Source organism: Octopus bimaculoides, chromosome 5, assembly GCF_046866305.1.
Source record: "Octopus bimaculoides isolate indiv1 chromosome 5, ASM4686630v1, whole genome shotgun sequence".
Taxonomy (NCBI): Eukaryota; Metazoa; Mollusca; class Cephalopoda; order Octopoda; family Octopodidae; genus Octopus; species Octopus bimaculoides.
In genome coordinates this window covers 51,482,991-51,492,825 of record NC_142932.1, presented here as the reverse complement: position 1 = coordinate 51,492,825, position 9,835 = coordinate 51,482,991, and the positions used below count along the sequence as shown (strand labels likewise).

Here is a 9,835-nt window from a genome sequence, read left to right as displayed (position 1 = left end):
AGACAAATCACCAGACCTTCTAGTGGGAGGCACATAGCCTCTTTACAAATAGAGGCAAGAATACAATCTAGGTCAACAAGGTTGTGAAAAAAACCGTGAAATGAAATTCATCGAAGTGGAAACCCCTTCTAAACGAGATGGAGTTATCTCCCTTTGACTGGTTCCAGTTGTGTCCGAAAATGGTCAGTTTCCCGTTCACTACTCAGCAAGCGGGGAATTCCATGTCCTCAACATGAATTTTCTCTCATGAAGGCACGGACGAAACACCTCAGTTTTGGAAAAACAGAACAACCCACCCCCTACCCTCCGGGTCTAGGGAATTAGAACCCTTGCCTCTCGGGCAAGAAAAGTTTGCATCGTCTGCTCCATTTGAAGAATGGTCCAAGATGTTTCAGGGGCTTCCGTTTAATCTTAATATGGCTTTCCCTCTTCTGTTAAACGCCATATGTTGTCGGCCAAAGACGTAACGTTGCACCTTTCTGGGAGACTAAAAAGTGGATTCGCGGTTATTTAGTCGCCGTTTATGTTGCTCCAATATATATGTATATATGGCTAAAATACCCAAATTTTGCAAATTTTAAAGGCTAATAACTTTTTAATTATGAATTTATAGGAAAAATGTATCTCATTTTCATAATTAGTCTACAAAACTTAATCCATATACCAGATTTGAAAAGAACTGGAACAAAATTGTAGTCAGTGACGATTACCACACAGATCTTATATATATATATATATATATATATATATATATATATATATATATATACGCATGCGCGCACACACATACACACACAAATACACACAACGACCGTGATTTAGGAGCTTTCAACATTTAAATGATATATAAAATCCAAATCAGGTAGTCGAATAGTGCAACTCAGTCACTGCTGTTGACTGTTATTTAGTTAAAGGTGTGGCTTAAAATCTGCCCAGAGTTATCTCTCCGGTATTTCCCATTGAGGGATTCCCGTCTGGGAATCCGATAGGAGGCAGCATTGGGTAGATATGGTGTTTTTACATCTTTTACGAAAAGAGACAATTTGTTCTCCACGGTAACTGGAGTAGATTTGCCTTTAGAAGTAAAATATATCACAAATATATTCTAACGAACCTAAAACTCATTTATTCCTAATCACAGCTTGGTGCTGATGCTGTTATATATTTTATATTTTGATCCAATTTTCTTTTCATATATTTTAATACTATTTTGTTGTGAACATCATCCGTTATATACATACATACATACATGCATATATATAAATATATATATATATATATATATATATATATATATATATATATATACATATATATATATATATATATATATATATATATATATATATATATATATACACATATATATATATATATATATATATATATATATATATATATATATATATATATATATATATATATATATATATATATATATATATATATATACATATAAATAATATATAAATATATGCATATATCCATACATATATGTACATACCTACATATATATGTATATATACATGCATATATGGGTACAGGACATCAAAAAAACGTTAAACACAATGAGAAACGAAAACATAGAAAACGAACTGTTTTCGAACAACGAAAAAAAACAGAGAAACGAGACATGCAACATAAAGAGTATACCATTTCGTCAGTTGTCCCTGTTTCATTAACTCCACGTTTCGAAGGCAAGGACAATACGCGACTTCGCTGAAACAGTCCTTCCCGCAAAGCAAATTAAATAAAATCTGGGATTTTTTGCACAGGGTGAAAGTGTTAACAAGAACAGGACAGTGAGAACAAGACAATAAAAACAAACGGTGAGGGCTGTTGAGCCAAGATGACATAAAAATTATTATGAACGCTAGGTAGACGAGCCATGAGAGGAGACAGGAAAAGCACGTTTTTTCTTTAGGAAGGAAGTGGACAGAAAGATCCCCTTTTGCCACGTGTCAGCGACGAGAGAGTCAAGGAGGAAGAGTGTGAGAGAGAGAGAGGGAACGGTGAAAGGGAGAGAAGAATAGGGAAAGGGTGGGAGAGAAAAACAGAAAGGATGAAGAACAAGAGAGGGAGAGAGATAGACAAAGAAGAGATAGTATATATATATATATTATAATATTAGGGAATGTCAAAATCCAAACTTACAAGGATATTCAATTTAATAATATGAAAGTGAATTTTATAATAAAAAATATATTAATAACTTAAAGAATAACCACCAAAATACAATTCAAACAATGAAGGAGATCAGGCACCATCAAGAAAAATGTACTCTTCAAAATACTAATTTTAAAATCTATAAAATCTAAAAGAAAAGTTTATAATCCATAAAATCTATAAAACATTAGATTAAAAATTTAATTCAGTTTAGTAAGTTTATAAAAAAGAAAGTGAATTGTAGACTATGTACACTACGCGTGTTTCGTGGCCACATAATAGCAGAAAAATCTGTACAATTCACAATAAATCGATCAAGATAAATTCTACTCAGAATGAAGTCAAATTCTTCAGGTCTTTATAAATTCAAATAACGTATCCTGGTATTTAAATATAAATAAAATAAAATAGGAATAAAGTTGAAATATCAGTACGTGTAGGAAAGCTATTATTAGTACAATGCATAAAATGTCAAGGTTTAATAATAATAATCATTCAGGTTAAAGGCATAATTCTTCTAATGAAGAAATGCTTTCTGTAGATTAAGAATAGGAAAACATATAAAAAAGATAGTGTTATTAACTAATAAATTAAATCGAACATTTAACAGTATGAATAAAATAAACGGCATCACTTATCTTATCGAAGATTCCTTGTTGACTGTAGTAATAACCTTAATGTATGGAATGTATACGACGAGTGTAACATGACAATATGAAAGGGAAGAGACTGCTATTTTTCGATTAGACAGTGACTTAACAACGAAAACATACGATTTGTTTTTTTACAGTAAACGTTTCTATTGTTTTTGTTATTTTTTTTTTTTGTTAAACACAATATTTTCATTATTTAGAAATATTTTTAAGTGACTGTGATTTAAAAAATGTAAGTTATTTGTACAATAAGTATTTATATTTTAGCTCTCTTTAAACAGACAATATTTTGATATTTTTAAAAATTATTTTCATATGAATACCGTTACAAAAATTTTCCTTTTTTGGCATATTTAAAAAATATCTTAAAATGAAAATGACTTTTAAAATACGGTAAATATTTCGTAAAAGACCCGCTCGTAACCTAGGTGTGAAATAGTTTCTTCCATAAGTTTTTTTCGAGTGTATTCAACGTATCTCCCCTCCAAAGATTTGGCTGCTATTTCTAGCACGTCCTGCTACCACGCAACAGCTATTTGCGATAAAGGACTCGAAATACCTGTTACGTGGTAGTTGGGCGTACAAGAAATAGCAGGCAAATCTTTCCTTTTCTGGGGAAAGGAGCCGTTTACACGTGATTTCGATGTCACATTCGTTGAAAGCATGCGAAATAACCTGGAAAAGGAAAAAAACACGAAACAAAACTCCGTTGCTGAGAAACTCAGACGTTCCCAGTGACCCAACGGGTCACGGGCAGTGTAGTAATTAGATTAAAACAGAACAGAGAGTTGCACAACCAAGTTTTATTTTACAGTTAATCACGTCTTCTTTCGTCGGTGATTAACCAAGTATAGTAAATTTTAACTGACTGGAGTTTATTTACATTCACCGTGGTTAGATGAGAACGAACACGGTATCCGCTAGGATAATATATATACATATATATATATATATATATATATATATATATATATATATATATATAGATAGATAGATAGATAGATAGATAGATAGACAGACAGACAGACAGACAGACATACATACATACATACATACATACATACATACATACATACATACATATATGGTAGGAATTTCAGTTTTTTTTTTAGTACTCCAACAACTGGTGGGAAATATATATTTTTAAAAAATGTCTACCCGTTATTATTGGGCAAGCTAGAGTGACATTTAAAAAAGAATTTCTTCCTTTTAAATGTTTCGTTCTCGAGCCATACCAGGCTTCAATGGCGTTTATATTCCCCATCTGGACGGGACGCCGGTCTGTCGCAGGATTACTCATTTTTGCCAACTGTGTGGACTGGAGCAACGTGAGATGAAGTATTTTGGTGAAGAACACAACGCGTCGTCCCGTCCAGGAATCAAAACCACAATTTTACGATCATGAATCCAACACCCTAAACACTAAGCCACACACCTCCACGGAGAGACGTTTAATAGGCAGAAAAATGTTTTGAGTTATTTGTTCCGGATCTTTACCTTTCGAAATCAAATTCCATCCGGATCAACTTTGCTATCATCTCTTCGAGTTCCTAAAAATAAAGTAGTGGTCAAGTAATGGAGTCAATGCTATCGACTAACCCCTTTCCCTCAAATTTCAGATCTTGTACCTATACTAATGAAGGTGCATGGCTCAGTGGTTAGAGTGTCGGACTCACAATCATGAGGTAGCGAGTTCGATTTCCGGACCTGGCTGTGTGTTGCAATCTTGAGCAAGAAATTTTATGTCATGTTGCTCCAGTTCACTCATTTGTAGAAATGAGTTGCGACATCACTGGTGCCAAGCTGTATCGGCCTTTGCTTTTCTCTTGAACAACATTGGTGGTGTGGAGAGGAGAGGCTGGTATATATAGGCGAATGCTAGACTTCTATAAACAACCTTGCCCGGACTTGTGCCTCGGAGGGGAACTTTCTAGGTGCAATCTCATGGTCATTTATGACCGAAGGGGGCCTTTACCTTTACCTATACTAGAAATGGTTACTGTACATTAGTAGTTCGGATTTATCATATCTGCACAGAAGCAATCACTTAACAAGTACTTGCAACACCTTATTGGAATCGTCTTAGAAATGAAAGTTACATATTTATTATTTGACGATTACTGGTTGGATCGAATTACTGCATGTAGCTTTGAACTATTTGTATTTAAACACTGTTTATCTTCCCTCAAAAATTGAGGTCGACATCTGTGACACGAAACCTATGAGTCATAAAAGGCTGAAACCGATTGGAAAACTAATTGGAAAATAAATCAATGAGAGACGCTTTCTGAAATATTTCAAGTTACTGATAAACGCAGCCAAATCTTGTTCAAATCGCATTCTTCTCTCACAGAACAGAGCAAGACATGCTAGATTACAAACTCGGTAGATGGTATATATTGAACAACAATTTTAGATCCACAAGATCAGTGCTTTCTAGCGGTGAATTGGTTTTCTGCAAACATTGTTACATGTAGAGAAAACCTTCACCAGAACAGTTTACAGTAATCCTTCGCCATAATGCGGTTCACCTATCGCGCCCTCAGTACATCGCGGATTTTTCTGGCTAATGTATGTAATTTTGTATCATGACCTGTTCAGTATATCGCAGGTTTCTGCAGCTTATAGGTGTTTATATTTTTTTAGATTCTAATTATTTCTGTGGTAAAAAATAAGCATTGTCACGCCTAAAAATTAACAAATTAATAAATAAAGAATACAATACAGTACTGCACTGTATAACACATTAATTAAAATATATTAAAATGAAATACGCAGTGTACCGTAGATGAATGAACAAAGAATCGCACATAATGTATGGAAAACGAAACTCTGGAGGCGAGTGTGTGGTGTTGTTTTGCATTTATAATAAAATAAATATATACAAATTATAAAAATAATATAAATTATATACAATACAATACTGTTTCTACTTCGCGAATTTTCAGCTATCGCGGTGGGTTCTGGAACCCGCGATAGTCGAGGGATTACTGTATTTGAAACGTTGTTAACCCCATGGGTAACACCCTCTTTTGGGGTATCGCGCGGTCGCAAGAAGGTGACAACTGTCCAAGGAGGCGCTATGCGAAGCGCTCGGTTTTTACAGGTGTCGTTATATTTTCTTGGATATGACTGTAGTAGTAGTAGTAGTAGTAGTAGTAGTAGTAGTAGTAGTAGTAGTAGTAGTAGCGTCAGCGGAGGTGGAGGCGGAGGCGGAGGAGGAGGAGGAGGCGGTGGAGGGGGGGGGGGGGGGGGGCGTAGGCAGAAATGATAGTGACGGCGCAATTAAGATCGTTAAACTAACCTCCTTCAGAAACCGGATTACAAACACACACACACACACACACACACACACACACACACACACAAAAGAAAAGCAACTCAAAAACAGTATTGTCATTGTACGAAATAAAAAAAAAAGGCAATTAAATCATCGCTTTGTTGTTATTGCTGGTGAAATCTCTCCCTCTCTCTCTGCCACCTTTTATTTTACTCATTTTTTCTTTTCTTTTTTTTTTTTCATCATCTGGGTCTCCGAGACCAGGTAACGAAGGCAAAGACACCAATATTATTTTGTTGTTGTTCCTTTTCATCTTTTACAAGCGATAGAGTCGGGGTGTTTGTTTAATATATGAAGGAGGGAAAAAAAGAGCATTTTGTTTTTTGATATTTTCTTTCTTGTCTCTCATCTGTTTATTATCATGAACATATAAGGTGCGGTATTAATGATATTGCTTGTCAAATTACATAATAAATAAGTTATTGATTCATAAAAAGCCTTTATTATAACAAGTAGCCCAACGTATGTTCACAATGTCTGCGGGCATGGATGGTGTCTGTGATTGCATGTACGAATGTACGCATGCATGCATATGTATGTATGTATGAATATATATATGAATGTATGTACATGTATGACTGTATGAATGCATGTATGTATGACTGTATGTATTTGCATGAATGTATGTATGTATGTATGTATGCATGTTTGTATGTATGTATGCTTGTGTGTATGTATCTATGTACGTATGTATGTACTTTTCTGCATGCATGTATGTATGTATATATGTATGTATGTTTGCAAGCATGTATGTATGTATGAATAAATGCATGTATGTATGAATGTATGTATGTATGCATGTTTGTATGTATGTATGTATGTATGAATCGCCGATTTGCTGCCAATTCAAAGGTTCTCCAGTCTATTATTCGTGACCTCCTTTATGCAGATGACTGTGACTTAGTCACTCATACAGTGGAGGACATGCAAATACTCGTGAATTGCATTTCTGCTTCTTGCAAGGCATTTGGACTTGGCATTAGCCTGGATTAGACTGTTGTAATGTTCCAACCTGCACCAGGAAATCCATATGTGAAACCAGCTATCTTGGTTGAAGGAACAATTCTGAAGGTAGTAGACAAGTTTGTCTACCTGGGCAGCACACTCAGCCATTCTTGCTCCCTGGATGAGGAAATATGTTTCAAGTTGCAGAGAGCAACTAGTTCCTTCCGGTCTCTTGAGTCTCGTGTCTGGTCCCAGCATGGCATAGCAAGGCAAACAAAAGTTGCTGTGTACCGTGCTTGTGTACTAACATCGCTCCTCTACTCGTGTGAAACATGGACTCTGTACAAACGTCAGGTAAAGGTCCTTGAACGCTTTCATCAGAGATGTCTCAGGCACATTCTCAATGTTGGCTGGACCTCAAGGATTCCAGACACACAGATCCTGAGGACAGCTGATATCTTGAGTATTGAGGCGATGGTGCACAAGCACCGGTTACGTTGGACTGGACACGTTATTAGAATGAAGGATAGCAGGATTCCTAAGCAGATGCTCTATGGAGAACTTGTGAATGGAAGGAGACTCCGACAGAAACCAAGGCTGCGCTTTAAGGACTGTGTCAAGTCCTCATTAAAGGCCTGTGATATGCAGGACACTGACTGGGAGAATAATGCCTGTCATCGCCACAGATGGAGGAAGCAGGTTAAGGAGGGGATCAACACTTCTGAGAGAGCACGTATCCAGCATGAAGAACTTAAGCGAGCTGCGCGAAAGTGCACGGCTCGTATAGTGAATGGGGAAAGCTTAATCTGCAATGTTTGCAGTCGTGTATGCTTATCAAGAGCAGGGTTCATTAGCCACCAACGGAGCCGTAAATGCAAAATGTAAGTTAGTACTAGAGCGCAGAATATTCCTGAAGGTCGGCAACGGTCTTCCTCGGTCACGAGTGGATGGCCATCATCAATGTATGTATGCATGCATGTATATATGTATGTATATATGTATGACTGTATGAATACATGTATGTGTGTATGTATGTATAATGTTAATTCTTTTATTCTTTTATTTGTTTCAGTCATCAGAACGTGGCCATGCTGGAGCACCGCCTTGAAGAATATTAGTTGAACGAATCAACCCTTGCACTCTTTTTTCTAAGCTTGGTATTATTCTATCGGCTCTTTTGTCAAACCGCTAAGTTACGGGGACATTAACACACCAACACCGGTTTTCAAGCGATTGTAGGGAACAAAAACAGACACAAAGACACACACACATCCATACATACATACATACATACATACAGACAGACAGACAGACAGACAGACAGACATACAGACAGACAGACAGACAGACATACATATGACGGGCTTCTTTCAGTTTCGAATCCACTCACAAGGCTTTGATCGGCCCGAGGCTATAAGTGGGAAACACTCGTCCAAGGTGTCACGCAGTGAGACTGAATCCGGAACCATGTGGTTAGGAGCAAACTTCTTACCACACAACCCCGTCTACGCCTAGATGGACGGACGGACGGACGGACGGACGGACGGACGGACGGACGGACGGATGGATGGATGGATATCGTGAAGGTACGTAGCTTAGTGGTTAGGGTATTTGGTTAACGATCGTAAGGTCGTGAGTTCGATATCCAGTGGTGCGTTTTGTCCTTGAGCAAGACACTTTATTTCACGTTGCTCCAGTCCAGTCAGCTGACAAAATGAGTTGTACCTGTAATTCAAAGGTCACGTTTATTATTTTTTTTTTTTTGTTTCCCCGAATGAAAAAAGTCCTAAAAGGAAAACGTTTTACAGATGTGGAAAAGGTGAAGAAAGAATCGGTGGAAGCGTTAAAAGCATCACTTCGCAAGAGTTCCAGGACTCCTTCGAACAGTGTAAAACATCTGGACTGATGCATTACTTCAAATGGAGAATACTTTGAAGGCGATAAAAGTGTAAACATGTAAAGCTAAGTGAATGAGATAAAATTGCAAAATTCCGGTTTCATTTGAGTACTCCTTCGTGTGTGTGTGTGTGTGTGTGTGTGTGTGTGTGTGTGTGTGTGTGTGTGTGTGTGTGTGTGTGTGTATGTGTGTGTGTGTGTGTGTGTGTGTGTGTGTATGTGTGTATCACCCTGGTTTTTAACAGTAAGTTACATATATATATATATATATACCCGTTGACAGGCCGCTCGTATTTATAGTGTTAAACACTTTCGGTATGCAAATTAAGGACTTCTTCATAGAGTAACTGCTGTATTTGTTGAGTATATAAGCAGTTTGGCTGCTTGTTTCCCTGGAGACTGTCAGAATATGGTAGACACCTCTGATGAGAACCCAATAAGGTTCGAAAATCGTTTAAGGTTGTTTTGTTTTTTTTCAGTCTCCGGAGAAATGTCTAAAATTTGCCCAGTTTATAATTATACCAAATATATATTATTTTTATTAATATTTAGCAGAAGCAACAGAGTGACTCAAGACCCGAGAGTTTCGTGCGTTGGTACTTATATATATACTTTGATAGGTGTCGGCCAGCATTGGCCCAGGCCATGTCTAACTTAATAGCACCATCTATATATATATATATATATATATATATATATATATATATATATATATATATATATATATAATATTAGGGATAAAATCCAATATATATATATATGTATATATAGATATATATATATGTATATATATATGTATATATATATGTATTGTATATATATATATATATATACA

General features: G+C 36.2%; 1 long non-coding RNA gene across 1 annotated transcript in view; it reads right to left on the bottom strand.

The window, feature by feature from the left end:
* LOC149135543 (uncharacterized) overlaps positions 1-5,989 on the bottom strand; it is a 7,388-nt gene extending 1,399 nt beyond the window's left edge. Inside the window, exon 1 of the long non-coding RNA XR_016241889.1 lies at positions 5,734-5,989. This is a non-coding gene — a long non-coding RNA (uncharacterized LOC149135543). The remainder of the gene's footprint in view (positions 1-5,733) is intronic.
* Between the last annotated feature and the right edge of the window lie 3,846 nt (positions 5,990-9,835).